The sequence below is a fragment of the Canis lupus genome, chromosome 4, assembly GCF_003254725.2.
Source record: "Canis lupus dingo isolate Sandy chromosome 4, ASM325472v2, whole genome shotgun sequence".
In the NCBI taxonomy this organism is placed as follows: domain Eukaryota; kingdom Metazoa; phylum Chordata; class Mammalia; order Carnivora; family Canidae; genus Canis; species Canis lupus.
In genome coordinates this window covers 21,406,645-21,425,603 of record NC_064246.1, presented here as the reverse complement: position 1 = coordinate 21,425,603, position 18,959 = coordinate 21,406,645, and the positions used below count along the sequence as shown (strand labels likewise).

Here is an 18,959-nt window from a genome sequence, read left to right as displayed (position 1 = left end):
ATATACTTCCGAAAAGCTAATTCAGAGAATTTTAATAGAGCTTTATCCATTTGTTGAGGGTATATTGTGCCCAAAAGATGGGATATAATACATAAAAGCAAGTTAGATAGGACACACGGGCATGACCAAAGGAAAAAAAAAAGAAACAAAATTTCTAGGAAATGTATTAATGAATCAAAGTTCTCTGCTCCAAGGGCAATGCCATTCTTGAGGGCCGTTTCATCTGGGAATGCAAAATAAGAAAGGCAAAAACACACTTGAGATTGGTTCTGTTTGCGGAGGCTGCCTGTCTCGCATGCTGGCCAGGCCGGTGGACCAATAGCCAAGGTGGTCATGAAAAGGCCCAAGAAAGTGGGTAAAAAAAATATGATGAAAGGAAGTGCTACACGGATACACGGCTGATGGGAAAGACACGAAGCTGGGATTTATTTAATCTGGATGGAAGAACGAACATAGAGTTCAGTTTCCTCAAGTAGTTGATTACCCCGTTACGACTGAGGAGTTTTATATAAACAGTATGGAATTGGCAACCAACCCCATTCTTGACATCCTCCTATCTCCGAGGTGAATAATGTGAGTTTGAGGCGTTTTATTACATACTTCACATACATTATTTTTTACATGCTCATACGTACTTACTATACTCCTATTTTATGAGTCGTTTTGCCACCAAAATGTGTAGGTATTCATCAAAGTTAAGTACAAGCAAAGAGGAGCAAATGGCCTTACAATATTATCTCTTTTGCAGTAAGGCGCAGGGATCAAACACTATCACCCTTTTTAGAACTTGCACATTTTCTGTGCCTCTGCTGTGCCAGGCTGCTACCTCTCACGAAGCCACTCGGATGTCTTCCCTTGGAGGAAGCAAGCAACAGCAATATTAGCATTTTAGCTATCAATTTACATTAAGGAAACTGAGGTCACGCATCTGTCAATGTCCGCAGTACCTGCTATTGGTCATCGCTGACCCAAGGCATAGGGAACTCATAAAGCAATGTGAATGGGTCCTGTCCCCAGAGAGAGCTAAATGACAGATTTGCTAGCTGCTGGTAGTGTTTGAATGGAGGGGGCTCCTGATACAGTGGGAAGCCTCCAGGATGGGGAGCAAAAAACCTGGGTGAGGTCCTGCTTCTACATAACTAGCTAGGGGAGCTCTGTGTTCATTGGTGTGGACCTCATCTGTAAAATAAGGCAGTGACTCATTGATCCCAAAGGTCACTCTGGTCTTAAACACTCCAATGTTTGTGAAATGCACTTTCAAATGGTTCTGGAAAAGCTTTCGTACCTTTAGGAAATGAATTTTGTAGAGTTAAGAGCCTGTACAGGTTCATAAAGATGTATGAGTATTGGTGACTCTGCTAAGCCAATTATGTGCTTTCTGTAGTTATGGGTAAATTGGGGGAGGGAGAAGATTAGTAGGTCTGGTTGCCAAGGAAACCACCTGAAAAGTCCATCACAGAGTGGACTTGCCCTGTGGATACTGTGCACACTAGATGGTCACGATCTCTCATACCAACAGAGAGAATGACGCACAAAACACAAATACACAAGGGCAGGACATACTCATCCCTCCCTACTCCACCATATTTTTCTCAAATGAAAATAGCCAGAAAATGACTAAGTATGCGGGATAAAACCTCCTAGGGACTCCTCCAGTGTCAGCCAAGAGGAGTAACAAATTTCCCTAAATATTGAGAATTAGTGGCAGTAGAAGGAAAACAGGTGATGTTAGGGGACTGACGCCTAAAACTCTCATGAAGGGAGGACAGCCAAGGAAAGAAAACCAGGGTTAGATCATGTAGGGATCACTCTACACATAGCGTTTTGTAACCACACTTTCTTTAGCTTCCAGATTTTCCTCCAGATTAAGACCTTAGATCTGGGGATGTGGCTCTGTCTGAAGTCTCAATGGGAGATTGTGCCTGGGGAACCCATCTTTGCAGACACCATGCTGAGCTTCAGCACCTGGGCACCCCAAACTCCTGGGCCCCTGATGTTGGGGGGACCTGTACATTGTAGGAATCAGACCACATCTGGAAATCCCTAAAGATTCAGAAAGGATGCAGATGGAGCGGACATGTCACACCTCCTGGACCCTACAAATGGAAGGAAGTGCTTGGCATCCACTGACCACTCCAGAGAAGACCCTGTGTTTACCCATGACCCCTGCCCCCAGCCTGCACTGAACTCCACCTGGAGTGGTGAGACATCATAACTCCTAAGGTCCTTCGTTCCCAGGCTACCCCTTCCCCTGACTCTATCTAGTCTTGGGAGGTCAGGAGTTTAAAAACTTGAACAGGTTTTTACCTACTTGCCACAAATCTCCAAATCTCTGTGGAGGGCTGCTCATCTAAAGAGAAAAGAACTATTGCAATGTGAAATTTGTTTCCATCAGACTAATACTTAAATGTTTACATTTATTTACCTTCTGCTCTAAAACATTTTTTTCTCTAATTAGGCAAAGCTAAGGACTACAGTACATTGTTTGTTTACAAGTTTGAAGACAAGAATATGGCTGGATGAAACTCTTCCAGTGGTTATAGGCACCACGTGGGGGCCCCCCTGGAGCCTGCACATGGTCAAGCTCAGCTGGCCCAACCCCTCCAGGCCCATCCTGGGGTATCATGGGGTCCTTAGGAGGAATTGGGAACCAGACCAGATAACCTAGATCTGTAATATATCTATCCTTTCATATTGGAGAGACCAGGAAAAACCGAGATATAAAGTCTCATAGTTACTTGCAAAGTGAACGGGAGGGTTTTCAGCATGCTAACGGTGGGGACTCAGGGAAGAAGGGGGGAGAATGCAGAGCTGCTCATTCCCTTCTCCCTCCAAAAGCACAGTTGGAAGAACAAAACTGGTTTCGCGTGTGCTGGGCAGAGGGCACACTTGGACTCTGTAGATTTAGGATTTAAAGCTCATAAGGACACTGATGGGCTAGATTTTACAGATACCACAAGGGTAAACATCAAATTGTAGCACTGACTCAGACATGGGCAATAAACTCACACCAGCCTATTCAAATCACTGCTGTATTTCATTGATTTTATGATGCTTTTTTTTTTTTACACTTTATTATCTCTGGAAATCAGTATGCATCTTCCAACTATGACGTCATTGATTCCATGAAAGATAGTGTTTATGAAGCATTTATTGTTGAACGAGAAACTACATTCGTTGTGGAATATACATGGCCCTTGTCCTCAAATATTTTCCAATGAAGTCGTAAGACAGACCGTGCTAAAGTTTCAAATAGATGCTGGAGACATGGTTCCTAAACTGTGCACCAAGGTACCCTGGGACAGACAAGTCAGCAGATGTTTGAGCTTCCAAGGGAAATGAAGTGATACTCGACCTGTTGGACTCTACAACTATAGGGTCAAAGTGTTCCTACCAGTGGTTCATGGTGGGTCGTACTATCTGCTTTCTCATGGTGTTGCATCTTAGAAAGCTGAGTTTTTGGTGGCTCCTGTGATTAAAGCAAGGGCCAGGGAGAAATCAATGTGGAACAGAAAATGACAGTGGCAGTGTCCAACCGGATTCTAAGGTTCGAGAAGTTGTGCAATGCCCAACAGGTGCACACACCCTATTTGTAATTCATTATGGCTATCTGTGAATGGTTTACAAATATTCTTTTTTCTTCTTATTCATGAATCAGTTTTTTTTTCCAAATAGCTTTTAATAGCAAGGGCATACATACTTATTAAGTGTTTGGACCTCACCACTTAATAAATGGAATTGATAGGCATTTCTTCTGGCCTAGGCGCTTGGAGGAAAAAATGGCTGAGACAGGAAATTTCTCTGTGAACTGAAAAAGTCTGAGAACTTCTCTTAGGGCCCATCACCCACAGGCTGAAACCTAGAAATATGACTTGCTCAAGGTCACCCTGAATCAAGGCAAACAAAAAAGTTAAAGAAGCTATTTAAAATTTTGAGTTTAGGGGTGCCTGGCTGGTTCAGTCAGTAGAGCATGTGACTCTTGATGTCAGGGTTGTGAGTTTGAGCCTCATGTTGAGTGTGGAGATCACTTAAAAATAAAATGTAAAACAAAATTTTGAGTTTATCTTTAAATCTAAGTACTATTTGCACATAGTAGTATAAAGCAAAAAGGTAAAGAAATGCATAAAATGAAAAGCAATAGTCTCCCACCCCACTCTTTCTACCCCCAATCTTGCTTCCAGAGGCCATTCGGGAACAGTTTTTAATTTTAGTTCTGGTGGTCACCTCCAAAGCTCTAGTGTTTATACATTGACTTTGCAATTTATATCCACTTTTTAGACAGTCTGTCAATGCCGAAGAAGGACAAGAACTTAAGTCCTCTTTCTTCTCCCTATTCTAGTTGTTGAACAGCATACTTCCGTTTTTATTTCCTCTGCTGATTACCTTGGGAACTTTGTTTATTTTTCAAAGATTTTATTTATTTGAGAGAGAGAGAGAGCATGAGTGGGACGGGGGAGGGGGAGATAGAGCAGAGGGAGAGGGACAAGTAGATTCCATGCTGAGCACAGAGCCCCCACAACTCCAGGCTTGACTTGGGACTCCATCCCATGACCCTGAGCTTAAATCGAGAGTTGGACCCTCAACCAACTGAGTCACCCAGGCACCTCTACCTCAGGAACTTTAAATACAACACTTCAATCTCTGACTCCCCAACCTACAGGTGTTCCTCCTTGAACCACTGTTACATAGGAGGAGGCTATGTGCCCTGATTCTTCCCTGGCCCTCGTTCCCTACCTCCCCTCCCGCTTCCTACCTCTGTCCTCCAGCCACCATCATCCCCACTCACAGCCTTTATATTTGGGTCTGTAATCACAGTGAAATCCTCATTTTGGCTCTAGGTTGATTTTGAACATGAAATGCTCATAAGCAGCATTTATATGATTAAAACTTTGTAAAGACTTTCCTTTCACAATCAAGTGGGTGCTGGGCTCACGTTTGCTTTTCTGTGGTCCAGCACCGGGCATCTTGTGTCTCAGTATCAACAAGCGGATTCTTTGTTCTGAAAACATGTTGTTCAAAATCATTCCACATTTTACTTGGCTTCACATTTATTTATTTATTTAAAGATTTTATTTATTTTTTCATGAGAGACACACAGAGAGAGGCAGAGACACAGGCAGAGAGAGAAGCAGGCTCCCTGTGGGGAGCCTGATGTGGGACTCGACCCCAGGACCCCAGGATCACGGCCTGAGCCGAAGGCAGATACTCAACCACTGAGCCACCCAGGCGTCCCTGGCTTCACATTTAGATTGTGTCTTACACAGCTTCCCCCACCCCCAAGTTACTAATTTGGGATTAAGTGCAGTAGTTGGGCTCTATGAAGCAGCTGGGAACACTAGACTAGTGCATGGTGAACAGGGCTCCTAGGGGAAGCAGGGTTAGGTGGCTGCAAGGCTCTGCTTACAAATTTTTCTTTTCTTTTTTTTCTTTTTTTTCTTTTTTTTCTTTTCTTTTCTTTTCTTTTCTTTTCTTTTCTTTTCTTTCTTTTCTTTTCTTTCCTTCCTTCCTTCCTTCCTTCCTTCCTTCCTTCCTTCCTTCCTTCCTTTCTTTCTTTCTTTCTTCTTTCTTTCTTTCTTTCTTCTATTTATTCATGAGAGACACAGAGAAAGGCAGAGACATAGGCAGAGGGAGAAGCAGGCTCCCCCCAGGGAGTCTCATGCAAGACTTGGTCCCAGGACCCCGGGACCTGTGCAAATTGAAGGCAGACGCTCAACCACTGAGCCACCCAGGGGTACCCAGTCATGACTTTTTCATCAACAAATCAATATATAACCTTGTTTTACATGCGTTTGTGTTTAAAGATATCTTATATGATGTGTATTGCTGAGTCACTAACATTGAATTCATGGGAACTAGTGACTGTAACTTAAGCTTGAAGGAACCTCATCTAACACATATATTTTCTCCAGAAGGCACGTGTATTAGCAGCATTCTTGTGCTTGGGAACACTACACAACACAGCACTTCAGGACGGTGCCTCGGGGCCATTTTGAATAGTGGAATCACCAATGGAAAGCACAAAAGTGTGAAAACCATGGCGCTAAACAGGCCAAGGAAAGGGCATGAATTTAGAGCATGAGAGATTAAAGAGGAAGGCCAGCCCTCGGTAGAATTCAGCTGGGAAGGTGAGTGATGAGGCTAAATTTTTTTACTGCCCGGTGCATGTCTTTGAAAGACTGGAAATCCATTGATTTGGGGGTGACATATAAATTTTAGCAAGCAGGCAAACTCGCTAATATGGAATCCGTGAATAATGAGGATCCATTGTGTTTTCCTTCTTGTTGACAAGAGAAAAGTGTGGCTTTGCCATATGCTAAAAAACACCCTGCTTTTCAGTCATTGTTCTTTGCAGGGGCCACTTTCTTCCCAGAGACTTTTATCCAGAAGTCTCCTGACCTCCTGCTCCTGTTGGGAATGGTTGTCTCACCCAGCGGTCATCCTGGGACTGTCTTCCTGGCTTGTGCCTCACCCAACATCTTCCTCTTTCTTGGCCTGCTGCTATGGTTTCTTGTAACTCTTCAGAGACAATTCAGAGAAGTACACTTTGTTCTCTTACATAAATGGAGTTGTCTTTACGGAATGATCTTTGGAGGATCACTTGGTAATCAACGATTCAATCAATCAAATAACTTTTAGTATCAGAATCCTTTTGCTTCAACATTTTGATCCATTGTTGTTTTTTGTCCACTGTTACAGAGAAATTTGGTGCTCCCAACCCCCATACTTTCTTTTAACTTATTTTAAATTTATTTTTCATTTTTCAAAACCCCTCCATACTTTTAGATTGTCTCTTAATGTTCTAAAATTTCACAAGGACATGTTTATTTTTTTTTTTTTTTGTTTTTTTGTTTTTTTGTTTTTTTTTTTTTTACAAGGACATGTTTAGATGTGGGTCCTCCCCAGTTCCACTCACCCTGCTCAGCTCTTGGAGATAAGCCCGTTCAATCTATCATAAGACTTGTGTCTTTAATAACTCCAGGGATTTTCTGGTATGGATTTGATTATTTCCTTCCATTTCTTTAACCCCCCCTTTTTTTTTTTAAAGATTTTATTTATTTATTCATGAGAGACAGAGAGAGAGAGAGAGAGCGAGAGAGAGGCAGAGACACAGGCAGAGGGAGAAGCAGGCTCCATGCAGGGAGCCCCACATGGGACTCAGATCCTGGGACCCCAGGATCAGGCCCTGGGCTGAAGGCGGCACTAAACCGCTGAGTGCCCCTGAGCTGCCCTATTTCGCTCCATTTCTTTATTCCTCCCACTTGTCCCTTCTCTTACTGGGATGCCTATAAACCAGGGATTGGATCTCCTGGATGGGTCCTCTTTTTCCTTCTGTTTTTTTCAGTCCCGTAACATCTAATTTTGGCCAACAAATTATTAATCTTCAAGAGCTCTTTCTTGTTCTCTGACTCTTCTTTTTTCTCATGAGCAGCTTCTTTTATGAACGTACCATGTCTTCAAGTCTCTCTGAAACTGCTTGGGGTGTGTTGACATTATTGTCTGTTCTCTAAGTTATATTATCCAGTCAGTCATCCTATGTTTTTATTTTCATCTTTTTCTTTCATGTCAGCTTTCCTTCAATGTCTGGTGAGCTTTGGTCATGCTTTCATGTTTAAGAACGAAAGACAAGCCTGATTATTATAGGCAGATAGAAAAGTTTTCCTCAGCTATTATTTGGCATGTTTCCTGCTTTTGGGACCTCTGGGTACATGCATAAGGCCTGCCAAGAAGCAGGGATCACCTGGGTGCCCAGTCAGGGACTGAGAACCCAAAAAGCCAGAATGAGAACCCATTACTTTGTGGAATCTCAGGCATCCTAGAAATTCTAGACCTGCCCTGTAGTTGTTCAATTTCCCTCTTTTTAAAAAAGATAAGACTAGATTTCTTTTTAAAAATAAATTATTTATTTGAGGGGTGGGCAGGAGAAGGAGAGAATCTTAAGCAGACTCCACGCTCAGTGCAGAGCCCAACGTGGGGCTTGGTCTCCGGACCCTGACATCATGACCTGAGCCAAAATCAAGTCAGACATTTAACCAATTGAGGTACCCCAGTACCCCATGCAGTTGTTCAATTTCTTTAGAGAGGAAATCTCAGATTGTTACTTGGGGGATAAATGCTGGATTGCCAGAAACTCTACTGGGAGGTGGGGAGGGAGAAGGACTAATTCACCCAGCCGTTCTGGAAACAGACTCTCAACAACTCCCCATCTCTCACCCTGCCTTGACTCTTACTCATGGCCTCCCCGGCAATATTGTCTGCACGGTAAGACTGCCCTTGCAGTCTTCCAGAAATTTGTTGAAATCTCCCACCTGCTGAAGACCCACACTAACCCCTGCCCCTTTGTTGTTCAGTGTTTATTTTCTTTGAAATTCTTTACCATTACTTTTGTGGGCTCCAAGAGAGGGAAAGCACATGTGCTCCGTCCATCATGTAGAAGTGGAAACGGAAAGTGTCATTTCAATTTAACATCTTAACAAACATCATTTGGGATTTAGCCTAGAAATGAGTATGCTGGTAAGGAGAAAGAGCTCAACTGTTTTATAATTGAGTAATAATGTCATATTGAAAAATTTAGATCACTTTCATCACCAGGTGAGTCATTGGTCTTGAGATAATTGGAGAATATAAAATTTCCTATCAAGAGATTATTTAAGACCCATTAATATAACAGAATCAAATTCAGTGTGTCTGTATTTGCCCGGTTGTAGCAAATGTATATGGGATTCCTATAAACAATATTTGTAATTATACTATAGTCCCAGAAGGGAAGAGAAGAAAGAAAAGAAAAATTCCAAGCATTTGCCCTGATTGAATAAATTCTTTTGGTGGGAAATAGCAAACTTTGCTTACCACCCTGACTGCCTGTCTTCATGAAAAGACAAAATAGTCTGGTTTCTTTGGACAAAATTTTCTTTTAAATAAATTCTTTCTCAAGCATAAAGAGCTGATCAAGAGTAACTCATTTTTTTATGCCTCAAACAACTTCTTGAAATTTTTATTATATGTAAACTGATGAGTTTGATGACAAACTCTAGCCAATCAGCAAGATGGTCCATTCGAAGCTGCCAGCAATCCTGACTTAAATGACCATTTTTAAGTGGCATTATAAAAGAGAGAGCAGCCATTTGAGATGGGGAACAGTAATTGTGGGCCGAGTGTTACAGGTGAGGTTTGGTTGGGCTGATGAACCACCTTATTTTATTTTATTTATTTTTTTTTAATTTTTTAAATTTATTTGTGATAGTCACAGAGAGAGAGAGAGAATGAGGCAGAGACACAGGCAGAGGGAGAAGCAGGCTCCATGCACCGGGAGCCCGATGTGGGATTCGATCCCGGGTCTCCAGGATCGCGCCCTGGGCCAAAGGCAGGAGCCAAACCGCTGTGCCACCCAGGGATCCCAAACCACCTTATTTTAAAGTAGTCTTTTGAGCTGTTGCAAGACACCTTATTTTAAAGTAGTCTTTTGAGCTGTTCTCTTCAGAAGTATACAAATCAGGGCCTGTGGGGAGGGAGGGAGTAGGGGAGCAGAAAACGCTCATGGGGAGGGCTTTGGTCCCATGCCTGCTAGCAGGGTGCTCCTGGTAGGTGGAGAAATCTGAGGCAGAGCAGGGCTCCAGCCTCTTCCTTAGTGAGGAGGGACCCTGGGGGTGGCAGGGGAGGGGGGCCTGATGCCTGAAAGTCAACAAGGCTGGAGCTTTGCTCTGTCCCTGTGCTAGCAAAAGCCTCGGCCCCTAGAAGATTCTCCCTAAATTTCTGTTGAATAAATGAGCAAGAGAGTGAATTCCCATAAAAAAGTATATGAATCGGGATCCCTGGGTGGTGCAGCGGTTTGGCGCCTGCCTTTGGCCCAGGGCGCGATCCTGGAGACCCGGGATCGAATCCCACGTCGGGCTCCCGGTGCATGGAGCCTGCTTCTCCCTCTGCCTGTGTCTCTGCCTCTCTCTCTCTCTCTCTCTGTGACTATCATAAATAAATAAAGAAAAAAATTAAAAAAAAAAAAAAAGTATATGAATCAAAATGCTTTCATATATATATATTACTTTAAAACTGGAAATCAGAGGTCTTTTTTTTTTAAAATCAGAGGTCTTGTAGCTTTTTGATGATGGCAATGAATTTTTTAAAACTTTAAGTACTGTCTTAAAATTGCTGATATGTATTCATTTTTAGTCCCTGTGATATTTCTCTAATCTGTAGTAATGCGCTTCAGAATATCTCATATTGTAAATATTTTTTTAAAAAAAAGAAGTAGACATGGCAACGAAGCATCTTCACACTGTCAGCTCAAAATTCTCCTTTGGGAGAATAAAATGAGATGAAATAAAACTAGGTAGGACATTAGGGAATTCAATACAAATGTATTAACTATATGTAGAAATATATTTTAAAGGCATTAAACAAAAAACCTCACACCTAATAGAATTCTAATATATTTTGGTGTTACCCTACGTACTGTATTTTTTTTCGTACTGTATTAAAATAATAATAAAATTATTTTGTAGCTGTAAAAACCATTCTCAGTAATACTAGCTAAATCACTTGCTCTATTACATTTCCATTTATGAAGTCCAAGGGCAAATCATTATTGCACAAGTAATCCTTTCCAAACCGTTTTCTTCCAAGGCCACCTCTAAGTGAATGAGAATAGTCAATAATTTTATCGTCATATATGTTAGAGCACATTAACAATTTATAATGTAAAGAGCTATATCAAATGCAATTTCATCAAAATGACACACGGATCAAATTAACTAAATTAACCAACCATGAACGTTAGAACCAAGCATTAACCCAATTTATTTAAATTATACTATTGGGTTACAAATCACTCCCTTTTTAAAAAGTCTTTCAAGTCATGTCCTGGAATAATCCAGGAGGAAGCTCAACTACTGCCAGTGCATTCTTTATAATCTGGAGTCAGAGCCTGTGCCTATCTCCTTCTAGAGGGGACGGGGAGAGGAGAGCAGAGCAAAGGCTGGGAGCAGATGTGGCCTAGATTTAGGGCGTACGCTGCCACAGTGGTACTCAGCGACTTTTAGCAGGTTTTGTTTCTTTTGTTAAATGTAGGCTCAAGGGCAGCCCGGGTGGCGCAGCGGTTTAACACCGTCTTTAGCCCAGGGCCTGATCCTGGAGACCTGGGATCAAGTCCCATGTCAGGCTCCTTGCATGGAAACTGCCCCTCTCTCTGTGTGTCTCTCATGAATAAATAAATGAAATCTTAAAAAAAAAAAAAAAATGTAGGCTCGAATTTTTTTTTAAAAAGAAGACAAAAGGACAAGTTGTTGATATCTATTTAGTTTCTTCTTTATGAGCCTATATGTGGCCACCTCCGGAACCAGTTGAATGAGAAATGAATGTAAGTGAGTGAATAACAGTAATTTTCACTCTCATTGGATCTTAGTCATGCACCCCGGAAGAAAATGTCTTCCTGAATCTATTCATTCATGGAAAACAAAATAAAAACCAAACCCTTCACTGGGTCCAGACTGGTCTCTGGTCTTTTTGCTCTTGAGAATTGACAAACAGGAACAGTGGGCAAGCTATCCTGTTTCTTCAAAAGCTACTAGCTGCAAATTAGCAGTGATTTTATTGTTATCAACAGGGGCCTCCTGCTTCTCTGGGCAGGGGACCGACTTTGTCTGAGGCCAGATGAGTTTCTCAGGTGAGGGGTGAGGAGACATGGGAGTTTGCTTTGGGGCTGAAAGTGAGTGTACCAGCATCAGACGGCTATAGGCCTTGGTGCTGCCTGTCCCACCAGGGGCTTCCAGAGACACCATGGCTGCTGGGCCTCTGAGTACATAGGTAGGGCTGGTTGCGGGCTCTCAAGGCAGAGGCAGTTGTCCCAAGACCCCTCTTCCTCCATCCCTCTGTCTCCCCTCCTGTTTTCCTTACTGTCAGTGGGTGTACTATGGGCATAAGTGGTGGTGGCAGGGCTGTGGCTCTAGTTGCAGTGTTCTATCCTGTGACAGGCAGTGTCCTTCCCTGGTTATGGCTGTGGGGACCGGGCCTTGGTGGTCTGTATCTGCTATACCTGGTAAGGGCAACCACGAGGCCCATGGTGCCTTTCCACCTATGGGTGCAAGCTGCTAGACCTCGGATGAGAGGTACAGTGGGCCAAAGTGGTGTGTGTGTGTGTGTGTGTGTGTGTGTGTGTGTGTGTGTGTGGTGTGAGGGGGTAGGGGCTCATCTTGTACTCACCACCTGTGGCCCTTAGTCAAACCTGTCGATTATTCAACACCTCCCCCGCCAATCCTTCCAACTTTGCTCAAGCCAACAAAAGCAACCTTTCAGGAGCTCCAACATATAAAACAGATGGAAGGAAGGGGAGCAGTCCTGGTTGGAATCGGGAGGTGCTTGAGAACCTTGATGCCTGGGTCCCTACCTTTCCTGCTTTGGGCCTCTGAGAACTGACAGCTATTGCACCTGCTGACCCGTGAGGGCCTTTCCGACCTGACAGTTGCTTCTATTCAATGAAGATGCTCAAAAGGTCACTCTTGACCCCTCTCTGTTACATCCACAGTCATGGAACAACCCTGTAGAATGAAGTCCAGGTGATCTTCCCTTTGAAGTGACTATCTTGTCATCCATGATAATCATAGAAAAGAAAAACTAGACTTGAAAATTCTACTTTGCTTTGTTCCAGGACTGCCTCTTCTCCACCTCAAGAAAATACTCTACAGTGTTCACTGAAGAGCCACGGGGGTGAAATCCAGTTTCGTGGCAAGGGGGCAACACTGGAGTTGGTTAGTATGGCACGGAAATTCTGGAAGACCGATCGATTTGCAAATTTAGGGTATTGGTGGGGGACCCTGTGAATTATCGTTTGATCTAAAAGTTTATGTTGTATATTATAAAAGCTATTGGAATTTACTTTTTCATATTCTACTGCTGCTATTTAATTTTAATGGCGTTATTGAACAGTGAAGGCAACGCAAAATACAAGTTGCATAATATATGCTGTTATTAATGCCAGACCAGTAAACACAAGGGCCTGGGGTTTCCAGGATCAGCTTGATTTCACTTTGCTATGTTTTTGTCCAGTTGTTATGGAAACACCCTAAATTTAGGCATCCAAACTATATCATCAGGACTGCCTCTTTTATCCAGAAACAACCCCCAAATCTCTGATCACATCATGTACTGCAATTTTGGGTTAAGTAGTATGGTTGCCGTAGTTAATCCTGGCGTCCTGGAATGAGCTGGAGCCAATGTCCCTGCGCTGAGGCTGGTGGTCCGAAGCGTATTTCCACACACGCTTCTGTCAAAGCATGAGAATTCTGACTTGAATTACTTACTCCATTCCAAGTCCAAATTGGCAACGCCAGTCAAATAAATCGGGCAAAGTATGATGGATGGTGGGATGGATAAATGAACAGTAAGGGCTTCAGAGAAACCACCAAATTTATCTTATTTAATACTTTGTGACAAGACAGTTTAAAGTACAGTGTTGTGTGGCTCAATCGGATAATCTTTATCTTGCATCTGACAGAGGCAGGTAAAGCGGTGATGCAAAGACAAGGTTTTAAAAATCAGAATCTGCATAATGAACATAATCTGAGAATCACTGGGCTGCCAGTCTTGTTCTCACCCCATGGAGGGGAGGATGTGGGCTGTGGAGTAAGGCTGCCTGGCCTGGAGTCCCAAGTCTACCTCCAGCTGTGGGCATGTCCTCGACCTCGCTTTTCTCTTCTGTAGGATGGGTCTAATAAGAGTACCTACCTGTAGCGCTGTTGTAAGAATGAAAGGAGTTAATGCCTACAAAGTGTCCGGAAAAGCGCCTGGCAGGCAGTAAGGGATTTAATAAATATTAGCTACTGTGTCTTAATTCCACAGAAGACATGGTTTTAGAGAATGAGTTTCACGGAGCTCAGGTTGGCATTTTCCCCTCTCGCTCAAAAGCAATGATTACGACATCATAGCGCTTGGTGTTCTGTGAACACCACCAGGCTTGAGCTCAGCAACCTCCTTCCAGAAGCTGGGGTAAAGGTGTGATAATTAAAACTCCGAGCTACCTAATGTAGTGAGAACTTCATGACAGTCAGTACTTTTGTTTTTCCAAGGCGGGGCACTTCGGGGTCCCTTGTGGTCTAATCCCGTATCTCCCAAATTCCATCTGTCTGGGAATTCACAATCATCAGAAGGTTAGAATCAGGGTTTTACAGAATCATGATCCAAGACCGAAAGGGACTTGAGTGATCAGCCAACTGTAGTGCCCTGATTTTAGTCACCACAGGAGGTGTGACGGGGAGGGGCAGTGGTCAGTAAACCGCTTATCCATGACCAGGAGGTTTATGTGAGACCAGACCTACCGCCAGCCTCCTCACCCCCCCCGCCCCCCACTTCTGGAACCCTGGTCTGGAACCCTGATCTTTTCTGCACTTTGCTATAGTGTTATGTACACATCTGACCTTCAATAAATAGTCCTCGGGTAAGTGAAAAAGGCAGCCAGCCTTAAATATTGTTCTCATTCTCTCTCTCTCTCTCTCTCTCTCTCTCATTCATTCATTCATTCTCTCTCTTTCTTTCTTAGGCTCCATGCCCAATGTGGGGTTTGATCTCACCACCCTGAGATCAAGAGTTGCATGATCTACCGACTGAACCAGCCAGGTGCCCCTTCAATATTTGTTTCAATAGCATTTGGGGGGTTCCTTTTGTGATTTTTTTTTTTGGAAGGGGGAAATGGGTTATCCTCTCAAACACTCATCTTTCCCTCCAACTTAATTCCCAATATACATCCCAGTGTGCATCCAGGAGAAAAAAAAACCCTCCCTTCTGAAGTTTTCACTACCTTCCTTTTTAAAATATCACCTTCCAGTATCATTGTAAGAAGTCATATCCTCTATTGGTTCATTTTTTTTCTCTTCTAAATCTAATATAAGATATTCATAGAATCAGAGCGATTACACAAATCATAAATTGTCAGTTCAGTTCCCTCCTCAGCCTGAACTGGGCAGGGCAGTTTGGCCTCAGCCTCGCAAGGGAATTTACGTGATGATGATGTGATGATGAAGAGATGAGGATGTGATGACGCTGAAGAAAGAGGAGGAGGAGCTCTTTCTTCTTCTTTTTCTTTCTGCTCCAGTCCTCCTGCATTCTCTGTGAAGCCTACTCCAGCCCTTCCTCCAGACTAAAATTCCGTTCTCCCTTTAAAAATTGTTGTAGCATTTTATTGTGGCTGTTATTACACATTATCAATCACTTGTAACTTCTTAATTGTATTTAGTTATGCAAGTAATATAGAAATTAACTCAAATTGTAAAATTTCAAATGTTGTAACAATGGTTACAGATGGGTGTGAATAATTGTATGACTAAACTCTTCCTTGACAATTCCTCCAGTTCTTGTCTCTTTGTGTCTTTACATCCTTCCTGTCTGTTTATGTACGCGTTTTTGCTTACAGATATGCATAATATTATTTTGTTTTTACATAAATAGTACCATACAATATGTATTGTTCTGCAATTACTTTTTTCTTTTTTTTATTTTTAAAGATTTTATTTATTTATTCGTGAGAGACAGAGAGAGAGAGAAGCAGAGACACAGGCAGAGGGAGAAGCAGGCTCCATGCAGGGAGCCCGTTGTGGGACTCGATCCCGGGGTCTCCAGGATCAGGCCCCTTGGCGGAAGGCGGCACTAAACCGCTGCGCCACCCAGGCTGCCCCTGCAATTACTTTTTTCATTAATAATATGTCTTGGTGACTTTTCTCTCTTAGTATATATGGACTTATTCATTCTTTTTAACTGTTGCCTAGTTATCCAGGAGACCAAATTTTATTTAGCCATTCCCTATGCCTGCCATTAAGTGGCTTTCAGTTTCAAAATTACCAAAAACCCTGCAATGGGAGAGAATTACATAATCTGTGCACACGTGTGCCTGCTTCTCTAGGATACATACCAAGAAGTGGAATGGCTGGGTCACAGAATGTGCACATCACTAATTTTAACACTGTCAAACTGCCCTCCAAGTTGGCTGTACTACTAATTTACACACCTGTTAGCAGTGTAAGAAAGAACCCAGTTTCCCACTTCGCTTGCCAAGATTAATCACTTTTTACCTTCCTTACCTGCATATACATTTTATCGCCTAGGCTTGGGATGTAAGCTCTCTGAGAGCAGGCTCCGTGACTTCCCATATGTGCATTTCGTCCCCCAATCAGAGGTGTTTAATAATTGGTTCTCAGTAAATGCTTCTAGAGTGATCTCCAACCACAAGTTCTCTGCTCATGTCTGTGCAAAGGAAAGCATTTACCCACAGTGCATCTTTGAGGTTATTTCTTAAGAATGAAAAACAGTTTTTAAAAAGTCGGTTGGATTTTTGTACACCCTTCCCCCTGGACAAGTTACAGATATCTTTCTTTTAAAGTTGCCTGCCTAAAACAGGATTCCCTCCTGCTCTGCTGGCAGGAGGCAGTGAAAAAAGACCTGGCTGTCTCAGACAATAGCTAGCAGGGTGTCCCACCCACTGGGAAAAGCCTCAGAATCCCTGGGAACTAGACAGAAGATGGGATGGGGAGGGAGTAAGGTCAGACTCTTTGGAACATTCTGGATCCTAGGAGGGAAATTCTTTTACAGAGTTTTGAAATAGAGGAAACCATTAATAATGTCCAAAGCACAGCAATAAATGGATCCAGGTGAGGAAGACCTGTGACAGGCTAGCAGAAACGGCAGGAGAACTGGAGATAGATCTCTATCTCTATTTATATACAATTTGGATACAGGAAAGGGAAGTTTTAAAGGTGTGAACTACTACTGGATGCAAGATAAACTTTTCCTCCGGGCAGAGCCTATATTTATTTATATGATAATCTTGGGTTAGCGAGGTTCTACAAATGCATGAGCGTGGTTCCAAATCTTGCCGTTCGGAATGCTCATTTGAAAAAAAAAAAAAAGGAGTTTTCCAAAGGGGTAGGAGATAACTTTCAGTTACATATGAGCGAATCGAGAATTCGTGTCGCCAAGTGAGAAACAGCACACACCGCGGCGCATTTCGCCCTGGATTTCGCCCTGGATAAGCGCTGCTGCCGGTCGCCTCCGAACCGCTTAAACAGCGCCCGCGCGGCGCAGGGAGGGTGCGCGGGTCTCGGACACGGGAGAGGCGGGGAGGCCACGCCGGGGCGGGCCTGGGGGCTTGGCATGGACCCCCTCCGCGGCGGGGCGGGAACGCGGGGACCCCCATTCCCGTCGGGGTGCAGCGCCGCAGACACACCGGGACCCGCGCTTTGGCTTCTTCTGGCCCCTCCGCGCCTCGCCCGCGTGGGGCCGCTGCCACCGGAGCCCTGCAGGGACCGGGCCGGGCCAAGCCCGCGGTGGTGGCCGCTGCAGGAGGGGGCGCCCCGGGGCCCTCCGGGGCTCGTGCCCTTTGGCCATTGTTGGGAGGAACAAAGAGGGCAGGTGCGGAGGGCGCCCCCGCGCGGCGAGGCGGGGAAGGGCACCGCGGGGCGCGAGGCCGGGGCGCGGCCGGCGCGGGGCTGGGGCCGGGGCCGGGGCCGGGGCTGGGGGAGCGGCCGCGCCGGGGGGCAGGGCCGGTGCCGCCCGCCGCGCCCGCGCGCCCCGCTCGCCGTCCCGCGCCCGCCGCCGCCCCTTGACTTGTATCCCCCTCCCCCCCCCGTTTTTTTTAAATTATCCTTCTTATTCTAGATCTTTTTCCCGCGCAAAGCGGGCAGCCGGGGCTGCGCGAGCGAGCGGCGGAGGGGCCGCCATTTCCCGGGGAAAGCGCAGCGCGCGGCGGCCCCGGGCGCCCCGGAAAGGGAACCGGAGGGGAGTGCCCGGCCCCGAGCCCTCCTCCGCGCCGGCCCGGAGCTCACGGGGCTCGCGGGGCTCCCCCGCCTCGCCCCCGCCGCGACGCCCCCGGCCTGACCTTCCGCGGCGCCCCCCGCCCGCGCCCCCGCCCGCGCCCCCGCCCGCGCCCCGCGCCCCCGCCCCGCGCCCCGCGCCCCTTCCATTGTCAGCCCGGAGCGGCCCGGCGCCCGGCCCCGCAGCCCCGGAGGCCCCCCGCCGCCCGGAGCGGCCCCCCGGCGGCCCGGCGCCTCCCTCCTCCGCTCGGGCGCCCCGGGCCGGCCTCGCCGCGGCCCCGCACCCCGCCGCCCCCTCCGGCTCCCCGGGCCGCCCCCGCTCCTCGCCGGCCGCGCCAGTTACCGCTGCCCCCTCCCCCCGCCGCCCGCCGCCCCCGCCGCCCCCGCCGCCCCCGCCGCCCCGGCCTTTCTTTCGCGGGGAAGCAAGTTGGGCAGCTTCATGCATTAATTCCCTTCCGCTCCCTCCGCGGGGAGGCTCGGCCGCCGGGGCGCGCGGCGGGGCCGGGGGCGGGACGGCCGGGGGGTCGCCGCGGCCCCCGCGCTGCCCCCGCGGCGCGTTTCGTCTGCGGACCCCGGAGCCCCCCGAACAACGATGCGGTCGCCGTGGCGGGCTCACCTGGTGCTGCGCCGCCTGCTCGGGCGCCCGGAGCCCTCGGCGCGCCGCTCCCCGGGCGCAGGTCGGGCCGCGCGCGCCGCCGCCGCCGCCGCCGCCGCCGCCGCCGCCGGGCAGGACTCTTCGCCTTTCTTTGGGCTCTACCGGTGCTTGTCAATGGCGGCAAGCGGCAGTCCTCGGGCCGCGGATAGTAGCGGGGGGGGGAGGCGGAGGGAGAAGGGATTGCTCCTTCTCCACATAACCACCTCTAGGAGGAGTCGCTCAGCCTCATCCCCCGCCAGCCCAGGCTCCGCGACGGGTCCGGGGCTCTCGCTGGGGCTTGATGAGCTATTGTCCTTCAGCCGCGCAAAGGAGGGAAGCGCGCGGCCTCCGCGTCGCGGGCGGACCTGCAGGCTGCGCCGCGGGGCCGGGCTGGGAGGAGGCCTCCCCCGGGGCCGGGGCCGGGGCCGGGGCCGGGGCCGGGACACACGCCCCACGGTCACCATCCCGAGGCTCCCGACAGCAGCAGCCACCTCGGGTGCAAGGGGACGGCGTGGGCGCCCCGGGCAGCGCGGGGAGCG

The 18,959-nt window shown here is 46.6% G+C and overlaps 1 protein-coding gene across 1 annotated transcript in view; it reads right to left on the bottom strand.

Moving 5' to 3' along the window:
- The window catches only part of LOC112651244 (core histone macro-H2A.2), a 48,958-nt gene extending 30,404 nt beyond the window's left edge, over window positions 1-18,554 (bottom strand). Inside the window, exon 1 of the mRNA XM_025434273.3 lies at window positions 18,403-18,554. The gene's annotated coding sequence lies outside the window, so the exon portion shown is untranslated. The remainder of the gene's footprint in view (window positions 1-18,402) is intronic.
- Window positions 18,555-18,959: the final 405 nt, after the last annotated feature.